The following is a 24,237-nucleotide window of genomic DNA, read 5'->3' as shown; positions in this document are numbered from 1 at the left end:
AAAACTAAAGATAAGACCAAAAATGGGAGTCCAGTTCTTTCACTGGGCCACTAGTGAAACAAAGTATTGCAAAAGACTGGAAGGTCTAATTGAGGAACTCCCTCAAACAAAAAGGTTTTTCTAGGCTCGATCTCAGCCTATGTATTGGAGTACATAAAGAAATAGAAAATGCATGTATTCAACAACTAAGAAGATGAACTAGCCGCTAAACAAAATAAACATTTACTGGGAGATTATCTTTTTTTCTATAACGTCCTCATTCAATTTCCTGAAATTTAATATTAGTACAAACCCTGTATTCTTGTGAACATCACAGAGGAACACAAAGAAAAGCTCTAGTGTTTCTAAAGTTGAAATCATCAAAGCTGTCAGAATATTCTTTCCCCTTCTTTTTCCATAGAGCTGTGGCAGACACTGCTAAATGTGCCATTCATATCTGTTCACTCTTTTGCCTTTTAAGAGAACCATCTTTTCTATGTTTGCTTGCTTGTTTGTTTGTTTCTGGTTTTCAATGCATGTAATGAAAAATAAAGCTTTTCTTGTCAGCACAGTTGCATTGGAGCAACGTGGTTTTGTAGCCACCCACTGGGTGGGGATTTTGAAAACACCAAACAAGGGGGCAGAACCAGTCTACATATCTTCTCTGCCTCTTGTCCTTCATGAAATCTGTACCCTACATGGTGACTGGATGGTGGTCACCAGGCAAAGCTGCACATTAATAAAAATAGCAGAGCTAAAAGCCAGTTTCAGAAGTAATAGACTCCTCGGTAACATAGTATAATACTACATCAGTTGAGATATTTTTCATGTGAGAAAATAGAATTCCTAGCATATGTATTCTTTTTTTTTCTTCTTTTTTAGATAGGCCTTCACTATGTATTTCAGGCTGGCCTTGTACTCATTTTGTAGCCCAGGATGTTCTCAAACTTGTAGCAATTCTCCTCACTCAGCCTCCCACATACTGGGATTACAAGCTTGCACCACCATGCCCAACCACCATATGTAAGTCTAGACACTAGACTTACAATTGCTTACAAATGCAATCCTGAAGTACATTTCACCCAATTATTTATATTAACATATTATACATATATTTTTGCTCATTAACATTTGATGATGGAATAGGAACTACTATCACAAGACATAAATGAATTACCTAGCTTTGAATCTTTTAGTTATCTTGAGTTCTTCTGTCCCACTTAAATCATAAATCAATTCCCTACACCATTCCATGACAGGACTTTGTAGCCTCTCTTTTCCACCTGCCCAGATTATTCTCCTGCATTCAATCTCGGTTGTTATTTTAGGTACGCTCACCGACTCCTTACTGAATGTCCAACACCAGGGAAGATTCTGAAGAAAGAGTAGTGTTGCAGATACATATGATACATGTCATCAAACAGCTTGGGATTCTCCTAATGCCACTAATAATCTAGCTCTGTTGACTCTTGAAACATAAATATGAACATATCATTCTTCATTTAAAATCCTAAAGGGATTGCCCATAACCTATAAGTAAAACCAAAGGCTTTTAAATTCCTGTAAGATCTTTGAGAGTCTTGCAATATGCTAAATCTCCAGCTTCCCTGCACCACTTTCCATCACCTTCTTCTTCTAAATTCCCTATTTTCAAGTTCACTGAACTGCTCACTAAGTAACATATATAAAGCATCTCGTACAGGCTTAAGCAAAAATAGGCAGTAATAAAATGCTACTTGCATTCCTTGATCCTTCCCCAAACATACTATACTTTCACAGCCTCTGAGTTTGCAGTTTTACCTAAAATTTCTTCTTCCTCCCTCCTAGGGAGCTTTCATTCAGAATTCAGGACTCAACTGCCATGGTGTGAGCTTTAGATGATGCTGATGATGTAAAGAATCATTGTCATGTTTTGTACCTCCCCTCTACATCCTAGAACAGAAATATTAAAATTTTAAAAAGAAGCATGCATAATTCACATCAGATAAATCAGGTTTCTTGTTCCTAGCCATTGATAATAATGCATTGTTAGAGAGATCAAGAAAGATGTTTTGGAACTGGCTATAATGGGAAGTTGATTGTAGTAGATTCCTACTAACCAAAAGGCAGCTGCAATGTGCAGCTCTGCAATGGTCAGAGACAATGGTGCTATCTAATGCAACAAGTACAGTCAGCCTAATTAATTTAATATTCATTAAGTGCCTAATGTGTGAATCTAAGTGGAGTGGGTAACGAAGTACACAGATTGATATAAAGCATGGATTCTCCTGAGGAGATGGAAGAAAGGAAAAACATAAATGTAATGAGGCAAGAGAGTTGAGACTATCGATAAGAAAGTAAGTTATTAGGTCCCTGACTTTAGAATAGACAAAGAAAATGAGAACACAAATTGACTAATAAAATTAGGAGAAAATCAAGAGACTAAGCAACTGAATGTTTGAATTCAGTCAGTGAATCAGTGTAATAGATGTGAAAATACAGTCAAGCATGGTGGCACATCCTTGTAACCCTAGTACTCAGGAAACTGAGGCAGGAGGATGGCTGTGAGTTTGAGGTCAGTCTGGGTTACAAGGGGAATTCAAGGCCAGCCTCCTTGTCTCAAAAATCAAGTGAAAGAAAGAAAGACAGAGATAGAGGGAGAGACAGACAGAGAGAGAGAGAGAGAGAGAGAGAGAGTACTAAAACAGGAGATGATGATAAAGAATAAAAAATCTGAGTTAAAGAAGTCTCTGGGGAAAAACACCCTTGAGCAGTCATGGACAAAAAGTAGGATGAGGGTTGTGAGTTACTAGGATGAGGATGGTGAGGCACTATGCTGTTAAGAGTATTCGGTATTTGTTTCCATGGACAGACGAGTCTTCCAAAGTCATGGCAAGAGTTTGGGTAAATAGAAACGTGATTTAAGCCAATAATGTAAGCCAAATGAAAAACTCCATACACTCATAGATTATTGTTGATAGGCAGCTAACCATCAAAGGACGAAGAGTATCTGTATAGTCACAGAGGAGCAATGTTTTGGACATAATACTGAGCTTTCCCTTCCCCTCTGTCTCACTCACACACATGTACTAAAGCCTAATGTTAAAGAGGGTGTTTGTGTTACTTTCCTATCATTGGACACACAACCTGACACAAACAACTTAAAAGCAAAGAGTTTTAATATGGCTTACAATTTTGGAGGATTAAGTGCATGGCTGGCTGGCTCCAAAGTGAAAGGGATGAGGCAAAAAGTCTGTAGAGAAAAGTTGTCGGCATCATGGTGGTCAGGAAGACAAGAGAAAAGGGAGGAGCCAAGGAGGGGGGTAAAGTCTCCCAGGTCATGTCCCCAATGACCACGCCTTCTGAGCTGACTCCACTTCCAAACAGCACATTCAGCTCTGAACTCTACAGTGGATGAATCCACTGATGTGTATAATATCCCACGACCCAGTCACTTCCCAAAAGCCCAGCCTCTAAACATATGAGCCTTTTGGTAAACACTCTAGATCTAAACTGTAAAAGAGGAATAATTAGCTTTAGTTAAAATGGTTAAGGAAAAGTATGTGGTTTGAAGAAAACAAAGTTCAGGTTAATTTTAAAGTAGTGAGTTACCTAGGAAGATGATCAAATACCTTTCAACACAAAATGAGATTGTTTCAAAATCTAAACTATTGCAAAGGAGGAAATAGTAAGAAGCTAGTCCGAGTAATAGAAATATAGAAAACCATTGGTATAAAAATAGAGAGAGAATAGATTGCCCAGTGGGAGGATGGTTCTTTGGGACTGGGTTGGGAGGTATCACAGAATTAGTTGATGTTGGAATCTGAAGAAACAGCCAGGTTGAGTGTGAAAGGCAGGCTCAGACTAAGTGGAGACTTTTCTCCAGAACAGATAGTTAGGCTTCTGTGGACTTTGCTCTGGATTCATGTGTAAACATTGTTGAGAAATTGTTATAATTTCTCTAACTAAATTTAATCCAGGTGGACTGTAATTAAGATTAGTCTCCAGATGCCTACTTCTTACTGAAAACCTCCCAGTAATTGAAATGATTTAAGCAAACTTTTGAAAAATTATGCTGCAAGCTGGATTAGCTCTCATTTTAGGAATGTTTCCGGCATCATCAATCAGAGATGAGATCTAGAAAAAGGATATTCTTAGTCCAGGCATTGTGGCACACACCTGTAATCCCAGCACTCAGGAGCCTGAGGCAGGAGGATTGCTATTAGATCAAGGCCAGCCTGGGCTACATACACATTCAAGACCAGCCTGCACTACCCAATGAGACCCTGTCTAAAAAATAAATAAATGAAAAATTTTAAAAAGTAATCTTGCTCTCAAAGACATGAAAAGGACAAAAAACAAACTAATCATTCAATTTAGTGAATAGGGAGCATGGAAAGTATTTGTTGAGTGAATTAGTATGAATCATAAGCTCTCGCTTTCTGTTGGAAAGTAGCGGTTTTGATAGTACATTTTCTTTCTTTTTTTTTTTTTTTACCGGTATTGGGGATCGAACTCACGACCACCTGCTTGCAAGGCAGGTGCTTATGCCGCTGAGCTAAATCCCCAGTATATTTTCAAACTGCTGAAAAGTCAACAGGAAATACTTGTCATCCTCTCTGGCTGCCCTCTCTCTATAAAGGAAGGAGTTCCTGCTCATGAGTTGGCGTTGGCAATGAATGTTGGAATCTTACTTTTCCAGTTCCTCCTGTAGGTCAGGAGTATTCATGAGGCCTAAGGTAAGCTAATGAACTTGGGATCCAGAATGTGATGGCAAAGAAATCCTTACTGTGGCAGGAGCTATGGAGGCAGAATTAACGTCCCAGAGCAGTGTGTGGCCATGGCAACACCCAGCGCTCCATTCTGATGACGTCAGCTGTGTGAGCTACAGGGAGCTGTATTTGGTGACAGTGGAAGTCGTGCACTCACCTGCCCAGCAAGTTCCGTGTGTGATTTGTGCCATTTTCCCTCTGATCCTACTCTTTCATTCCCATTTAATTTCCTTTTAGTAAGCTCAGTTTGTTCTTAAGTTGGGCAGATTTGGCTGCATATTCTAGTAACTAAAATCTCTACGATAGCAGGTGTTGAAACAAAAATGGGATATTGAAAATAACAAAGACTAAAATAAGCAAATGGGTAAATGGGAGGAGCTCAGTAGATGTCAGGAGACTTTGGGCTCTTTCTATGAAGCAGTGAAACAATCAGTTAAATCAAACCTGGAGCCCTAGAGGACACTGTCTTAGAGGAAGTGGTAGAAGCATCAGTGGATGCCTTTCAGTGAGGTTCCGTGGGAAAGAGACAATTTATAACTGACGATGGACCATCTAGAAGAAAAAAGCAGGAGACTGAGCAGTGGCAGATAAATCTGAGTCAAAAGAAAAGTTTAATCTTTCAGGCCTGTCTTAAACAATTTTTATAAAGTTATTTCTGCCTGACAAAGAGAAAACCCCAGATGGCGGAGATTGGATTATAGGTATTGCCTTCCTACTCAAGGTTATTGTTTTAAATTGCCTCAGGGCAGAGGTCATTAATCTGAGGTCTAGGAACACCAGCCTCCTGTACAAGTTTGTGGCACAGAGTCAGGAATTCACACTCACGGTCTATTTCTAGAAAAGCTGTTGGCTGTGTTATTAACCCATGGAATTGACTGGAAGCACCTGAAGCCTACTGAGTTCTTACAGGAATTGTATTACCAAAGAAAACCCAAGGTTAATAAACAATGGCCTGTGAGTACTGGTCATTAAGACAATTCTCTAGCTCCTAAACTTTCACCAGCAGGTTATAGACTACTAAAGCTGCGCAGCCCCAGGAAACACATTTTCCTCAATGTTCATCTCCACTGTTAACACAAAGGAAAATTATGTTGGTGTGGGTAGAGTAAGTGCCATAATAAATAGACCCAGCCTTTAAATATCTCAAATAAAATAGGGTCTTATTTCTTATTCATATAGCAGGACTAAGCTAGTTTAAAGGTAGGGAGCATAGCCTTCCTGCATGTGGTAATCCAGGAATCCAAAGTGAAAGGGCTTCTACCGTATTTAACACATCATTTAAGCTTATCAAGTAGCACCATTTCAGTGAGGTAGAAGGAGGAACAATACTAGCAGGTATGCACACATGCTGGTGACTTTATGGACCCGGCCAGCCAGTGATGCATGGTGATTCTAATATTCTATGGGACAAAGTCAGGCTATGTGGTCACAACTAAACTGAAGGAAATCTGAGAAAGGTGTCTGAGCTGTGTCCCCAAGAGGAAGAAATAACAACAACCGAGAGAGAGAGAAAGAGAGAGACAGAGAGAGAGAGTCTATTCCTCAGCACAGCATTGGGCTATACAATTGGTAACCCTCACCCTCTCTTTTGCCAAGATACATACGAGATTGTTTCTGCTCTCACCTAACAAGTGCCACAGTCCAGCAGCTACTAGGTGACCATGGTCGGCTGCTTCCTAGTGTCTTCTTTTCAGAATTGCTATTTAGTGGAGATTAGAGGGAAAGTTTTTTCTATTTTGTATTAGCTATACTGTGAATGACTCGGTTTTGAGCCAAAATGTTCACAGACCAGAATGGAATAGGTAATGGTTATAGCCCAAGAGCTGGGATTGGTGGCACGCTCTTGTCATCCCAACACTCTGGGAAGCTGAGGCAAGAGGAATGGTAATTAGAGCCCAACCTAGTCCATTTAGTAATTTAATAAGATTTTCTGTCAAAATAAAAATGTTAAAAAAGAGCTTAGGATGTAGCTCAGTGTGAAGGCCATAGGCTCAATCCCCAGAACCACAAAAATATTAAAAATTAATAAATAAAATGAAAATGTTTTTAAATCCAGAAATTTCACACATAGAACTGGCTATTGACCAAAGAGAATGTAGAAAGAATGGGCAAATGGTAGATATTTAGATACCATTGGGCCAACTGTGATACTGATGAGACATTTTTGATTGTTAAGCAAACAATTCCCCTACTTCCTCCACTTGGACAAAGTTAAAAAATTTGTTCAGGTGGACTATTCTTTTTTTATTTCAGTCAACCATGGTCATTTCATTCTCTTTGCCTGTGATACAACAAAAGGCACTGAGACAATTATGGCCACTGACATTAAAGGGAAATCTAATAATGATGCCTTCAGAAAAAGGTTCCAGTACTAACAAAGAGACTCATGAGAAAAAGCTCTGTTTTTCACCTCATCTTGTTGTACATACCTACAACATCTAGAACTGTGTGAATGCTGTGTGACCAAGAAGAAGCTAGACCAAGGTGAAGCCTAAAAGAGCCAAATGTGGGAGAGAATCTAAACTCACAATGATAATATCATTAAGCCACTAAATAACTGGCCGTGGACTCACCCAACAGGAGCCTTTTGAATTCTTATTATGTAAAATAATACAATTTTATTGTATTAGTGTTTAAGATACGTTGTTTTCTTTTATCTTGAACATCTCTGTCCTGATCTATTTTACGTTGCTATAGCATCACGTCCTAGAATGGAGACTCTAGAATGAAGAAGATATTTCCTATGGTTCCAGGAGCCCCAGATACAGGAGGCCATGTGACATGAGAGCTTTTTTGCTGTGTCATCTTGTGTTAGAAGGCAGAAGGGCAAGAGAGGGAGAGAAACAGAACCAAATGTGCTTTTATAACTAACCGTCTCTCGTGATAACAAGCCCCCTTTCTCATAATGATATTAATTTATTCATGAGGGCAGGACCTTCATGACCTAATGACCTCTCAGGTCTCACTGGGAGATTAAGTTACATTTTAGATTAAGTTTCCAGCACAGAAACATTAGCTGACACCTTCAAAGCATAGCAGCTTCTTAACTAATAAAGATTCTTGGTGCTATATTACTATAGGGAATGCAAGGTTTAGAGACTGGTCTTAGAAAATACATTTTTAATATCTCACCAGTATGTACCAGTCTTTGTAGTGAAGATATAGTAAGAGCACACATCAGTAGACAAAATGTGTGTGCATGTTTCATGGGGATGGTAAATTGATTTGTCTAGGTTATCTCCATCAGTTCTCCTTATAACTAAGACTACATATTCAATAACAGTTGGCTGATGTCAGTGGTCCAGTGCCTGGTACAAAAGGGACTCTAGTTGTGCCACAATAGAACCCATTATCTAATCAGAAGTTTGCTTGACCTGGTGAGAGTAAATAACTTCATTACAAACCCTGCAAGATGGAGAAAATTGAGAATTTTCCTTCAGGTTGTAGATTACACCAATGCTATTACTTTGGACAAATAGGAGCAGAAATAAAACCTTGCAGATGTGGATGGCTCATGGAGTATTTTAGGATGCAGTGTTTGTTTTTTGGTCTCTGTTGCGGTTATCTTTCAGCAGCTGAACATTTCTGATGAATGTTTTTGACGTTACTGCAGATCGTTTGCTTCCCATTGTATTCTATTATACTCTACTTCCACCTTTCAATTATTGTGAATATGTAATGATGAAAATAACTACTATAAATAATGCATTGACTTTTTATATCATCTTTCCAACAAAGAGAAAAATTCATGCTGAGCTGCAGGGAGAACCGGGTGGCAGCTGCTGCAGTGTCTCAACAGGCAAAGATGCATGGGCTGGTTGGACAGTTTTTCCTCCTATTTGGGATGAGATGGGTGAGAATGTGCGTAGCAGTCATCTGGATGTTCCAGAGGCCCTGTGCCTCACAGTTCATGTACCCACCCCCTCCTCACAACACCCACCCTCATCATCCCCTGTCCCAACCCATCTCACTTCCCTCCCAACCCCTGCCAAATTTTCCCAAATTCCTGATTTAGTGTGTGAATTATCCGAGAAAGCCATGAGCATGCTCTCTTTGCTTTTTCTTTGCCTCTTAAGGGTCATGGAGAAGACATAGAGACAATGGTGGGGATTTGCACAACCTTGGGCATAAAATGTGATAGTTTCACTCCCTTGGGCAAGGTAGGCATTAATTTTAACTCACTTATTCTCGACAAATGGAATTCTCTGGAGGAAAAAAATAGCGAGACAATCAAGAGACCTGGATTGAAGGCTCAGCTCTGCTGTTTATAAAATGCATGTAGCTTCACTTATCTCTAAAATTAAGGAAAGGCGTCAAATTATTCATTAATTTATTTATTCTTCTCATACTAGCTTTTTCACACATTTGAAACAAATTTTGAAAAATCATACATACATTTTGAGGTTCATGAAAGAGCCATAGAAAATCAGAACAACACAAGGAAAGTATGCTAACTATAAAGGTTGATAACTACTCAAAAACATTCATCCGATTAGAATTTGATGGTCCTAGAAGCCCAGTCATGAAGGGAAAATGAAGTTATGTTTCTCTGGCTTACATTAAGGAGAAAGGCTACCAGCTCTTCTGAGGATGTATAGCATTTTCTTGGTATTATATTCTCAAAGAAATTCAAATTATAAAGATAATAATTCCCAACTCTCAGAGCTGAGTATATCAAATTTATAAAACCTTGTGCAAATTACAAAATAATATTTAATAGTTTACAATAGAAATAGTTAACAGCAGTAAACTATTATTAAATAATAATAAATAAATCTTAATTAAACATATTTTCGAGAACTGAAGCTGAAAGCTGGCAGCAGAACTGTAACATTTCAATTATTTAGATAGAAGGCATTTCTATAATATATTCTATGGTTTCCTGCCTTTTTAGCAGGTTATACAGACCATAGTTTCATATTTAGAGAGGATTCAAGAGTTTGTTATCATAAATATCTTTTGGTTGTGGTTTGTAATCGTTAGCTATAAATGTGGATTTGAATAAATTATCAGAAACATAAGGCTTAAATGGCAAGGGCTATTCAGTGGATCTGGTATTTGCTTACTGAAGAAAGAAAAAACACCAATAATTTGTTTGCTTTTAAATAATTTGACTCACATAAAGGTGGACTAAAAAATGTGCAGCTGTTGACCCCAGGGCAGTGTAACACAGCTGCTTTCTGTAAAACTAATTAGCAAACCTGAAGTTGAAACAAGCAGACTTCTCCCAAGTGATTTTCTCACCTCCAGACAATCCTCAGATTCACAGGTCTCTTCCTTCACAATGCCATTTAAAGCATTGTCTTTTGTTTCTGCACTATAACTCAATGGACCAGAGACATTTTCTTGTCAACTTATAGTTCCTTTGACTTCATTTTCACAATATGATCATACCATGCATAGAAGAAAAATATCTCAGTAGGTCCCTCAATACTTCAAGTTGTCCAAGGGCAAATAATGATTATTTAAAAGCCTATCAAGAGTATTAATGATATCCAACAGTTGCATATCATTTTCATGCTTATAGAATGTTTCCTTATACATAGTTTCATTGAACCCTTGGAATTATTCTTTTAATTATTATTTTCTCCATTTTATAGGTAAAAAGAATTATACCTGGATTTAAATTCTAGTTCTACTCCTTACTAGCTATGGGAGTTTAGGCAATTTATTTAATACTTTTATTAATCAATATACTCAATTACAAACCAAAATAAAATACCTACATGAATGAGATCATATCTATAATGCACTTTTCACAATATCAGATATATGACAGTTATATATCATTTAATTTATCTAATTTTGACATTTTAATTGTTTTATAATAAATTATCTCAGATTTCCTGTGGCCAAAATAACATTACTTCTACTAAAATGTTACAACATTATTGAAAGTCATAGCTATGTCCCATTAAAATCTTTTATTAGATAATACCTTTCCTTAATAATATTTTGGTCCATAATTTGCATTAGTGGGTAGCACTGATTTAAAAAAAAAAAAAAACAAATACTAACAGCTCTCCCAAGAACAAATTATAAAATCTTACAGAATTTATTCTACCAAGCTGCCAAACACTGAATAAATCAACAGAAATCATTGCTGTCTACACCTATGATTGGTTTGCGCTCTGTATTTAGCCAGTAAATACAAGGCAATACCCTAGGACTATAAGTTTCAGTCCCTAACACTGCCATATCATAAGAACCTCTACTATTAACACACAAAACCTTTTCTTCTTTGATTTATCCCAGAGGCATCGAACTATCCTCTAGGTAATCTTCAGGCTTAAAATTGCCAATATAGCTCTGCTTCTTCAAGTTCTATGTTGTTTGTAGGTGATTTACCCAAAAATAAATCCCAGATGTTCTCCTATAGCCTCCTAATTTACTAGTGTTTGCCACCAGTTATTTCAATTTCCAATAATGTGCCTCATTTTAAATTGTCAGTAATGGCCTTGCAGTCATGTTTGCTGAGATAACCCAGGCTTTCCAGCCAGCACTGGGTCAGATGTGGGGAGTGCTTTGATCTTTTCACTGAAAGGCACATGGTCTCTGTGTCAGATATCACCCATGGACTATTTCACAAGTTGCAGCAAACGGGTTGGCAAGAGGACTGGGCAGAAGTTAAAGCCCAGAGGCAGTGTTACGTGTACACAAGTAAACACTGAGAGCCAAGCAGAACTGTGCCAAAAGAAAGTTGTCACGTAGGGAGGAAGATAAGACACGGAGCCAGAGTCCAGGCAGGGGTCAGAGGACAAGCTGCGTAACAGCTAACATTGAAGACCATCCTAAAACTGCTCATAGCAAAGCACCTGCAAGAAGAGCACCCTACACTGTCTCACAGGCACCACTTAATACATCCAGAGAAGACTCAGGATGCAGAGAATTTAAACAGCTCCTTTTCAAAACCTTGATACCGTATCAGACAACTACACCTAAAATGCGCAGGCTTGATGTCATTTCCTTTAATGGTAAAGTCACTTCAATTGTACAAGAGATATGACACATATCATAAAAAATTACAAGGAATAAGTTTTTAAACGATGTATTATAGTAAAAGCTACATTGTCACTAATTCCTCTCAAAATACTCCAGCTCACTTAGAACACACTTTCCTTCCCATCTTTCTTGCCATTTTATGAAGAAGTTCTGGAAGTCCTCTTTGGTAAATATCTTTGTGTGGCTGGCTTATTATCCTGAATCAATCCAAAATGTTTATGGCAATTTCAGTCAAATAAAGCACTATGGCATGTCCTCGTCCATCTTATTATTGGGTCTCGCAACCAGGTAACTCCTGGCTCTTCCTCAAAGTGAAAATGACCGTGAAAGGTAAATTTTTTGTTGATTCAAAATGAAAAATCCATGACAGAGCAACTTAAGACACTTCTAGAACTGTTTCAGCAAATGGCAAGAAAGATGAGATAAATGTGTTGAAAGCGAGGGGAAAATTAGTGACAATATGTCATTTATTGTTAGACTTTTAATTTCTTTTAATAGTCACTGAAGTTTAAAATCACAGCTCAACATGTATTAACTTTTGTAATAATCATTTCAAACAATTGGAAATTTTTGAATTTTGTGTAAAAGTTTACAGTTTTAAGAACGATTCAAGGATAGTTTTATGCAGTGGCAGTATCATAGCCAATAAAGTTTATCCGAGGTGCGATTATTGCTGATTGAAAACTTTTCCCAAATACCCCGCCATGACAACTTACAATATAGTTGGCACTGGCAATTTTTGACAGTCTCTGCCCTCTCTGTGGAGACTGAGAAAAAAGAACAATTTAAGGATGTACCGTTAATTTGCCTAAACATTCTCATATTTTTGTTTTATGTCTTTAAAGTATGCTTATGATAACTTTATAGATGACTATTTAACTGCATTTTCTGTACGTTGCATTATTTAATATTTTCACCAACTATATGAACTTATCAATTAAATTAACAAATAAATTTTGCTGACTACCACTTAACAAGACATTTGCTGTTTTGACAATAATAAAGAAAAAGATGTTATTAGTTTATGATGCAGACATCAAGAACAATAAAGTACAATGAAGAATTAAATCCAACAAAGGATTAGACTAAATATGAGAGTAGGAATAAAATCATAATACCTGGCATATAATAGTTATTTGAATAATATTAACTGCTTTTAGAGAAACTCATTTTTAATACTAAATTTATTTCCTTGATATTTTATATATTCGGGCTCTGCAGTTTTTCCTAAATTTTCGCTTCACATTGAATCCTATCAACTTTTTTATGATGTGGAAAGATGAAAGAGTAAATAAATATTTTTTTTAGAACATGAGAGGTTCTAATTAATTTTATGTATTTCCCTAATTACAGTTAAAAATAGCTGCTGGAAAAAGAGATATCTCCACTTGATCTTATACTGGTTCCTATGTATCTACTCCAAACCTCTAGACTTGTGCTGTATCCCTTCTAGCCTCTGTAAACAAAGGAGGAAGGTATACCAGATGTCTCAAAAATTACCTCTCTCCACAAGATATACTGTATTGGGAAAAACTAGTTATGCCCCAGATTCATTCTTTGGTTGAGTACGGCAATATGCAGTTTCTAACAAGATAAAGAGGCAAAGAAAGTTAAAAGAATCAACATAGTTCAAGGTCAGAATGTGTGAATCTGGACATAGAGATTGGAATTTTATAATCATGAAAAATTCAAGGTGAGCGGAAAGAAGGATCAATACATAGACCTAGTTTAATGAAAGAAGAAAATATTATTTTGCTTGTCTACATTTGCTTCTGCATAATTATAAAGATATAAAAATGACCACAAATATCTCTGAAGAGAGAAAATGGAAGGATCATAGCATATACAAGGATTGATCAAACTATACTGTGAAGTTTAAATTAAATTTTCATTACAGTAAAAAACACTGTTTTAGTCAATTTCCCATTGTCAGGACACAGTTTCAGAGTATTCAATTCATATTTAATTGACTCCAAGGCAGAAATGGCATGGCAGACCTGCATAGTGTAGGAAAGCTGCTCACTGTATGCCAGTCAAGAATCAGAGAGAGAAAGGAGGAAAAAAAACCAGCCAGAGACCAGAGTACACCCGTCCAAGTCACATTCCCAGTGACTCACATCTTCTGAGAAGGCCCCACCTGGAAATGTCAGACTTTGGAGTACCTTTTACATCTAAATTATAACACACTTTCCCTTCCCCACCAAACTTCATGTCCAATTCATTATGCAAAATATATTTAGTCCATCTGTAAGCGGTGTCAAAGTTAACAGTTCAAGCACTGCTTCACCTTCAGAGTCATTCTCACTGCTTCACACATTGCCCTCTCAAGAACAGACTCCCTGGCTTCTGGATGGAAGCCTTCATGATCCATAACTCTTCTATTCTGCATGCCTGAAAAACCAGTACTGGATGGAGAATGCCAAAATCTACCTGCCACCTTGGATCATGAGAATAGTGTCTCTGAGTGCCTGGAAGATTCAGCACAGTGAGTCAAATCTCAGGAAACCAATTTTCTCTGGGACCCTTTCAGAATAGGGCACTGTAGGCTCTCATCTCAAAGTCAAAGATTCATTTCATTGCAAAGCAAAATCTTTCAAAGAAGTTTACCTTTATCCTTTTACATCTCTGAGCCTTGGTGTCCAGTTAATTTCTGAAATGCTTTCAAGCCATCTTTCCTATTGTCCTGATGCAAAGTACATGGCTTCTTTTAATGTTAATTTCAGCAACCACAGTCTCTTTGTCCACTTAACAGGTGCTTCCTTTCTGGCCAAGCTTCAGATTATTTGGCCCAGCTGTTTTGCTCCTGATTCTTGCAGCAAATCTGGTCACAAGCATCCAATAGTACACATGCCACAGACTGGATGCTGGCTCCCTTGAAATGTTCTCCACTAGATTAGTCTGCTACCTTTAATCTCAGTGTCCCATAAAGTCTCAGGACATGAGCAAGTATAGACCACTGTTTTCAAGAGCACAGCACCCATGTCCTCTAGTCCAATTGTCTGTGGAGCCCTTGTTCTGAACTGAAACGTCCCGAACTGACCTTTCTCCTGTCATATTCCTAAAAAATAAGAACAAAGACCTAACACAAGTTCTCTTGATTTCACTTTATGTGTGTATTTTCCATTTGTTCTTGTATTTTATTTGTTTGTTTGTTTACTTGCTTGCTTTGTTTTACTTTTGAGATGAGGTCTCACTTGTTGGCCAGGCTTGTGTTGAACTTTGGGCTCAAGTGATCCTCCTGCCCTGACCTCTCAGTGTGCATACCGCCAATCAGTTTTTTAGTGGAACTTGACCATTTCGCTCTTCATGGCCTCCTTCTGGAAATTTTTGTTAATTTCATTCTTCACATGATTTTCTGTGGGTTTTCAGTCTCCTAATAAGTCACAGATGACTCATACTCATATTCCCTTCTAGGGTATCTTTTAGTTCTAAAAAGAAGGTGTTTATGCAAGTTGCCACATAAATTTGGCCAATATATTACCTCCACGTGTCACTGGGAGACCACGCTATGGGAAAGAAGCGCTGGAAGCAATTCGGAGCAGTTTCACAGGTCGCTGCAAAGCCACCTGAAGCAGTAGCTCCTTAATGGATATATTGGAAGCATCAGCACTGATGAAGGCAGGGCACGAAAGGAAAATGGTGCACACATGCAGTCCAAGATCCACGCCAGCAAGTATGTGGAAAATATCTTTGGGGAACGCTAGCAATGAAACTGAGATAAGAAACCTAAAAATAAGTACAGATTTTTTAAAAATTCTGTTTAGTGGTCATTATTTTGACCTTCACTTTACTTTCATTCTGGTGTTATCTGACAACACAGACAAGACTATTTTGTGCCATAATCATATTGATCAGGATGAAGGTAGTAGTTGTTCATTATTTAAATGACATTATTACTCAACTTGCATGTTTTATTATTGAGCTTTTTGAGAACATCAGAGTATTCAATTCATATTTAACTGACTCCAAGGCAGAAATATGAAAGCATGAAAATCCCACTGAGAATGGTAAACTTGAAGGATGGAAAGGATGGAAAAAGTCAAGCTCCTGGGTGAAATTTTAGTAACCACTAACTTGTACATGTGTGCAACTTGTAACCTCTACAATAACCTCTGTGTACCTCGACTTTTCTTTACTTGATCCCAAAAGCATTCAGTCTCTTAATCATATAAGTGAATGAAACTGTAACTTTCCTTGTGTCTTGTATGGGTTAAAATGTATACATGTATCTCTTCAGTGATTCAAGAAAGTAAACAAACCATTTCAAACTAACACTTAAAAAATAATTTAGCATGTTCTTTTATTGTCCCAGATCCAGACAGCTTAAGCATGACAAAGTAGCTCCACTTATTTGGACGTGTTAGTATTTTCCACTGGGCAACAAAAAAGGCCTAGACAAGAAAATTAAAATATAACTAACTTGGAGGAAAAGCACAAATGTAAAAATAAATGCAGATATTTTAACATACCATTTCCATACTAGCTCCTGATTAATGATTTTAACTAAAATGTATTTAAGAGCTACATAAAGGCATAGTTTCTCAGAGGACAAATGGATCATAAACATGTTTTAATTCTACCTTTGGGAAAAATGGAAAGGTTATGTGATCTGTCATTGGTCACTCAACTACACAGTGACAAGCAAAATTAGGACACTATCTTTTCAAACCAAAGCTTTTGTCACTCATATTTTTCACTCTATTATACCAAACTTCCAAATGGAGAAATAGAAACACTGACATAATTATTAACATCCTTTCACTAGAAAACAATGACCAGATGTTTTCAAAAATTTCATTTTAAGTTCATATATCTTATTATCTCTTATTCTCATTATTATGCATTCTACAACAATTTCTTCTTCCTCTTCTTCTCCTTCTTCTTTTCTTTTCTTTTTCATTTCATTTGTTTCTTCTTTTCTATTATATGAACTTTCTCTTCCCCTTCTCACTACCGCTTATGGTATTTCACTAACCTCTTTCACTGGTATCTCCATTCTTCTAGCAAATCATCCATTTTTTTTCTTCTTAACATAAGCTCTTACCAATTCATTTATTTTCATTTCATTATTCCATTATTGTTTGCATCTTATATTATCTTTTTTTCACTTTTAAGCCCTTTTCTGACATTCTTTTTTGAATGTACTACCTTCTTATTTATTGCTTTATTCAGTATGTTTTTCCCTTTTTCCAAAGTTAGCAGGGCAGTGATGATCATAAGGACCAGGGGCTGACATCTTGTCAGGGCATTCATTGCATTCCACAGTTGGCCTACAGACCTCTGCCAGGCATTAGACAGTGCACAAAATGAGGAGCTGAGAGAGAAGCAGGCAGACTCCCAAGAGAAAAGATAGCCATGAACGAGAGAAAAGAGAGACGAAATCAACAACATTCAATTCTATTTCAGAGCCATTTCATTTCAGCCATAGGCATCAAACAAAGTGATGACAGTTGCAGATTATTAAGACTCACTTCTAGAGGAAGGTGTAGGGGACCCCCTGATGGAGCATCTGGTTTAATTTAAGAATCAAATCTGAAGAGGTCAGGGGTAAAACAGAAAGAACCTGATTCAAGACAGAGACCTGGTCAAGATCTCACATGCTGATCAATCTTTGTTGATAAACAAGAAGGTACTTTTGTAGTGTCATTCATCTAGCTCAGTGAAGAAGAACACAATAGACAAACACGGAAAAGGACGATACTGTTTTGTAGGATTAACAACTGTCTTACAAAAACAGTCACATATTTCTTTGTTGCTCTTATGGATTTGGTTGATTTGTGATTCTGTAGTTTAAGGATATTTATTTTGAAAAGGAAAGTAATATCTGTTGCTGCCACTTTCTCAGTGTCCCACCCCACTGTGGCATTTGTATGCTTTAGCAAAATAAACTCTATCTGAAAATTAAAATAATTTCTTGAAAAGAAGCCGCTAAGATGATAGCAGTTGTGGGGGGGGGGTGCGTGTGTGTGTGCGCGTTAAATAAAATTATTCAAGTCCTCTGTCTCTGGATTAATCAAAGAACGAGCAGAGCCCTTACAGTATTTCATATGGCTCCTTCTGACTTCTGTCTATCTGTTCCACTCATTGGTACATAGTTTGCTTATGTATACGAAGTGATTGAGGGGAAAATAGTGAGGTAGAATGAAAACTATTTCAACTCAGTAGCTAAGAAATGAATATACAGTCCAGATTTCCACAGGTCACTCTCTGCTGGATCTAAAATTGAGGAATCTAGGTAAGTGGATAGATATCTGTTTATTTAAGGCCATTTTAGCCAACTATGGAAAATTTGGTAGTTTAAAATAACAGAAATTTTTTTCTCTGTCTGGAGGCCAGCTATCCAGAGTCAGGGTGTGGGCAGGACAGGGCAGGAGTCGGTGAGACAGAACTCCACTTCTAGCAGTTTCTGGCAAGCTGGGCCATTCCTTGGCTTGTGGCTGCATCACTCCAACTTTTGCCTCCATCTTTACCCAGTCTTCTTTCCTTTTGTGTCTAACTGTGCCCCTCCATACTTTGATACAGAAAACAGTCTTTATGTAAGCTTATCTTACTTTAGAATCTTAACTTAGTAGATGTTCAGTTGCTATACCTGGACACCACAGATAGAGTAATTTCCAGAGAACACATGTTTGCTCAGCTCATGATTCTGAAAGCAGGGTGGGCAGCATAGGGCATCACATAGCCTGATAGAACATCCTAGATTAGATTTCTCCTCCTTTTCTTACAGAACCACTGTCTCATTGGATTAGAGGCCTATCCTCATGACCTCATTTAATTATCTTGAATTATCATGACCTCATCTTAATTATCTCCTAAACATCCACCTCTATATGCCATACGTACTAAGTTTCTACTCTCCTAATACCTCACAATGGGACTAAATGTATACCTAAGTTTCCTCAGATCCAAAAATTTCCTGTAACTCTAACTCATCTATCTTTCCCAAATTCTGCTCATCTAGGTTATGAAGCATTGCAAGAGTACACTTAAAACAGTTTTTTGTCAATCACACACACACACACTTGCATGTACAAACTGACATCTGCATTCCACACTGTGGACACATCCCACGTGGAGCACCTGCCTTTGCTTATAATGTCACCTGTGATTGCACTATGGCTGCTCCCCTTCTCTGCTCTGAGGCTGCCTGCTGGAGACGGTGTAGACGAACTATTCCCATCTCTTGCATATTAGAGTTCCTTTAATTTCCACAAAACATGAGCCTGTGTGTGCTGCACCTTTGTTTCTAATACCCTAAGCAGTGAAATATTGATCTTGATTTCTGGAGATAGGCTCCAGGGAAAAAGCTAAAACCCCAAGTGCCTCCTCACTATCTTTCTCTTGCTCCTGCTTGAATGGTATTTATATAAAAATACTTTATTTGTTCTACATTCTCTGCCCTCTGAAAATGCTTGCATATGTACATGGATTGGACTAAAACTTTCCTTAACCACATAGAAACATCATTGTAGCTAAAATTTTCTCTTTCTCTCAGCAACAAGGAATATGTAAAAATAAATTCCATTTCTTACATTTAATGAGCACCTAGTTACAAACTGTATAAATAAAAATTAAAAAGAGACCTACTACCTATTAATGTATCAGTGTAGCATGCATGGGTCCAGAATTTCTGTACATGGAAGAGAAATATTACACATGCAGAGTGTAGAACACAGACCATTATGCTACAGCCCTATATCTAATAAAAAATTATATTATTTCCTTTTACAAAATCAAAAATTGGATTTTCAATTTTCTCCAGGAAGCTAATTCACACTAACCAAATTATAACACGTTTATAAGAGAAAATGCCAATTATACTTTAAAAAATGACTACCAGATAGATTGTAGTGCTCACTCCAGGTAGTTGGAAAGCACCTTCTAAATAGAAATGTCTCCTTGAGAAGTAAAATTAAACGTAGAGACTATGTGTGGTTAGTGAATGAGTACAGTAACTGAGTGACTGGATGGCACACGCATGTATCTGCGTTGGGGTTTCACATGCCAAGCAACCCATTTCTCATGTTTCTCCAGAGTGGGCTAAAGTAACAGTGATGCATGCACATTCCCCAGCTCCCAGTTTTCACTTTTCTTCATTACTGGATAAAAGTTTATGTAATTAAGTTGTCCTCAGTATTGACTCTTCAGCATTGTTTTCCACCTCTCCCTCTACTTTCAATACACTTTTAGATCCACTTTTCCCACACATAATCTTAGGTACACATTGCTGTCTGTGACGCACTAATGTGATGCATCGTACTGTGAAACTACATTTTTAAAAGCTACTCCTTCCAAAATGTCACATTTGTGTGACTTTGTTACTTCAGTCAGACTGGAAGGTGTACTGTATGTGTAGCGTGCAATGGTAGTCAGAGGCACTCATGCTTGTTGAATCAATGGATCATTTCTAAAACCTCTTTTAACTCTAAAATATTTTTTAAAATGTTGGTGAATTAAAATCCAGACTGATGATCTGGGGCGCAACTCAGTAGTAGATCCTTTGCTTGCTGGGCACCAACCTCTGAGATTCATCTGTACTGTACTGGAAATCAATAGATTGATCGATCTGAATTGACAAATGACGTATTATAAATTTACTTTTTCCTCTAACAGTTTTCTATTATTCATGCTGTGAATATCATTGCAAATGACCTGTGTGTCAGGCCAGATCCCAAATCATGAAAACTTACTCCACTCTATTTATTTCAAGGTTTTCTTCTTCACATTCATATACTTTTTATCCCATACCCAAACCCACCCCAAAAATGACCTTTGCAAGCTAATAATCTAGTCATCTCTCTTCAAAACCAACTCCCTCTGTCCATATTCCCTTCCCCAGTGGACTGCCTCAAGATGAGACATGTTTATTTTGTGCGCTCTCTCTCTCTCTCTCTCTCTCTCTCTCTCCTCTCTGTCTCTCTCTCTCTCTCTCTCTCTCTCCACTTGGCTACTGCTTTGTAATCCAAGTTCAGAAGTTCAGGAAAACAGGAGAATGAGTGAGAGAGTCTGGTAGCTGTGTGCTTACCTGATCCCAGGTGGTGAACTGCCCACATCTGGAACACTGGAAGGTCACCAACATCTCTCTTCTGGAGTTAGATTGCTCCAGGAACACAAGCAGCATGCGGATCTCCATCTTACACCCTTTGGATCACCCACAGGGTGATGAGGAGGAATCCCAGCCAAACATCCCGCGACCACACATGTGTGTCCATTCAAACTCCTGCCCCCGCAGCCTGCACAGGTCGCTGCCCTCATATGGACTTCCCTGGCCACCCACAGAGCCCTCCCTGAAGTCCTGAGCATGCCACCTCCCTTGCTTGCTTCTTTCAGGCTTGTCCAAATGTGCTCACTCTGCACTCCACTTATCTCATCAAGGTCATTAGGGAAAGAACTTTAAAGAAAAACATGATTTTAAGTACCTTAATATTTTAAATTTACAAGCAAGCCAACAAAGTAAAGCAGAAGCTTTTATAGCCTCTCACACAAAAATGAAGAGAAAAATAAGGAAGAACGAGGTACAGGAAGTAAAAGTGTAATGTTTACACATAGGAGTGCTTGTTGTAAGTTGTACATGAGTGTCATCTGAGATGGAAGAATCTCTGCCAACTCAATAAGCATCTTCCTGGGTTCTACTCAACAAAGATCCAAGACCCAACAAAACAAGAAGACCAAATCACTAAATTCCTTGTTATTTTTAAAGTTTATTTTAAAGATGGTAAAACATAATGAAACAGAGCAAAGCAGATCAGAAGAAAACAATGTGAGTGTCACAGATTTCAAAGCAAGACGGCAGGGGCTCAACAGTGGCTACCACAATGTCTCCTGTTTTCTTCTAAATAGTTGTCTATATGTTCACACACAATGAATTCATGCAAAACAAAACAGTATAAAACTGATCATAACAGAGTAATGAAGGCACTACAGGCCTTCAAACCAGACAGTAGAAAAATCAACAATGGCTACCATAATGTCTCTTGTTCTTTTCAAAATAGCTGTTCATACCTTCATGTATGTTGGAATTAAGTAATACAAAACAGACTAAAACCACTCTGAACAAAGAATAAAAGCATTACTGGATTACGCAGCATGGTGATAGGGAATCAGCAATAGATACCATAATGTTTTCTTTTCTTTTCTTTTTCTTCAAAGTAACTGTTCATTTCATCATGTGTAATACAATGGATTGTCACAAACTGTTTAGGAGAAGTTCTAGGCATATGTAAGCCTCTACATGTACACTTATCCTTTCCGCATTAGAGGGAAAAACAGAACAAAACAAATTACTAGAAAAATAAGAAACAGAAAAAACAAATAAATAACAATAGCAAAGATCTGAAAACAATAGTGATATAGGCCTTCAAAACAAGATGGTAGGAACACAACTAAAGCTGTTATTTTAAATAGTGATCTTCATTGAACAGAACTGTTTGCAGTCTCACTGTTTGCAAGTCCACTTTATATGCTTTAATTTTGTAACTTGAACAACTATTTCTAAGATAACAATATGTAATCTATTAACTAGTGATTCCCTACTGTTTATTCTTTCTGAAGTTCTGTATAACTTGTACCCTTTTTCTGTTTTTTTTTTCTTTTTCTCCTTAAATAAAATTTTAAAAAATAAAATAAAATAAAAAATAAATAATGATCTTCAAAAGAGTTCCTCAGATCACCAGACATAAACATGCAAAATTGATCCAGTCCTATGAATGTTAACTGTTCTGTTCTAAGAACTAATAGAATTTGTAGCACAATCATCTTAGTTATCCTAAGTGTGTTTATACAAATTTAGCTGATTGACTTCTTGTTGGATCCCAATAATTTAATATTTTAGAAAATATAACAGACTGTAAACCAAATGCCATTTTAAAAATATTTTCTTTTTCCATGTTTTTATAATGTATCACATTTAAAATAAAATCTCATACTTTAAATAGATAAATAATTGAATTTCAACTTCTAAAGAAATCTCCAAATCTAATTCATTTATTTATCACATAATGCAACATTTTATTCATTCAACAATTTTTCCCAACACTTTTCGAGGCACTGAAAATGTAGTGTGAGAAACAAAATATTCTTTAATTTTTAAAATTTAATTTGCAAAATATGTACTGTATTTTTATAATGCTACAATTATAAAAGAGAAGTGTACTATGAAGCTACCAAAAGTAAATGACTCAGTTCCTGAGGAAGGTAACTTGATACTGGGTTGCCATGTTGAACATGTGGGAACTCTTATAACGGAACATCAATTCCACACCTAATATATTCTCAAGAGACATAGCTTGCACACAGATATCCATGTGTTCAGAGGCTAATGTATCATAACAATGTCTGTAAGCACAAAAAATGGTGAAAAGAAGTCAAAGGCTCTTGAACAGAAGAATGACGACACAAATTATTTTCATACAATAGTTAAAGCAAACAATTTAAGGCTACATACAATATTATGTATGATAAATCTTTGAAAGTACTTTTGCAGACAATACTTCCCACAAATGGTCACAGTATTATTTCCAGTAATAAATGCTCTTTCAGAACAATGCTGCTATCTTTCCCTCCACCTCCCTCATTGAAAGGTGGAATCGAGGTCTCTTTCTCTCAGACTTAGGTGGATCTGTATGACCGCTTCAGTTCACACCAGACAGGTTACTAGTGACTTCCAAAAGTGGATTATAATGGTAGTATTGTTTCCAAGTGGCTTTCGAGCCCAACACCCACTGCCAAACAGAGAGACCCCATAGAAGGAACTGTAGAGTCAGATGGGTCCCATGCATTCCCTTGCTAATCTCATCCAGAAACGTTCTAGCCAGGGCACTCCATGGTGCACTCAGCTGACAGGTAAAATCAACATTAGCAGCAAATTTAGGTCTGCTACTGCTGGTCTGTTTCTGCCAGTTTCTTCTGTATCTTTTGAAATGTCTGCCTTGTTACTGTTTTGCTTTTGGGGGGCAAATAAGTATCTAAATTTCCAAAGTTATTATCTCTCCTACCTTAAACTTCTTAAGTTAATTTAATGTTTATTGGCCCCAGGACCACTATATCTGATACTTGGAAACCTGATTTCTTTAAATCTTGTTTTGCATAAGGTTGTTTATCTTTTTATTTGCCTTTTGAAATTAGGATTTTTAGGTTTTCTTTGAAGTCAGTCTGAAATCTTCCTCCTTTCATATTGAATAAACATATTGATACTTATTAAGGATAGATATCTTAGTTCTATAATTTATTAGCTTAGTTAATATTTATTGAGTGTCTATCGAAACAGAATGAGTCTAGGTATTCTATATTTCCATTTCTATGTAACTTGGAAGCTAATGAGGGAGGAGAAAACCTACACTACATTTTGTTTTAATGCTTATTTAGCCGTTAACTGTATAGTTGTTTTCTTTGTATGAATTTGTATAGTTCTCTTATTATTTAGAAATGTTGTATTCCTATACTATAGCAGTGGAAATTTTGTAATTATAGCAATATAATATCTTTAGTTTTCTATTTCTTTAGACAG

At 37.1% G+C, this 24,237-nt stretch overlaps 2 pseudogenes; one reads left to right on the top strand and one right to left on the bottom strand.

The window, feature by feature from the left end:
* Positions 1–20,865, bottom strand: part of LOC100729849 (large ribosomal subunit protein uL30-like) — a 91,476-nt pseudogene extending 70,611 nt beyond the window's left edge.
* Positions 12,349–12,499, top strand: LOC111753876 (U4 spliceosomal RNA; annotated as a pseudogene).
* Positions 20,866–24,237: the final 3,372 nt, after the last annotated feature.

This window comes from Cavia porcellus, unplaced genomic scaffold (genome assembly GCF_034190915.1).
Source record: "Cavia porcellus strain 051 isolate PalLab524CR breed Dunkin Hartley unplaced genomic scaffold, mCavPor4.1 scaffold_4, whole genome shotgun sequence".
In the NCBI taxonomy this organism is placed as follows: domain Eukaryota; kingdom Metazoa; phylum Chordata; class Mammalia; order Rodentia; family Caviidae; genus Cavia; species Cavia porcellus.
Note: the sequence above shows the minus strand (reverse complement) of the source record. Positions and strands in the feature narration are given on the sequence as shown.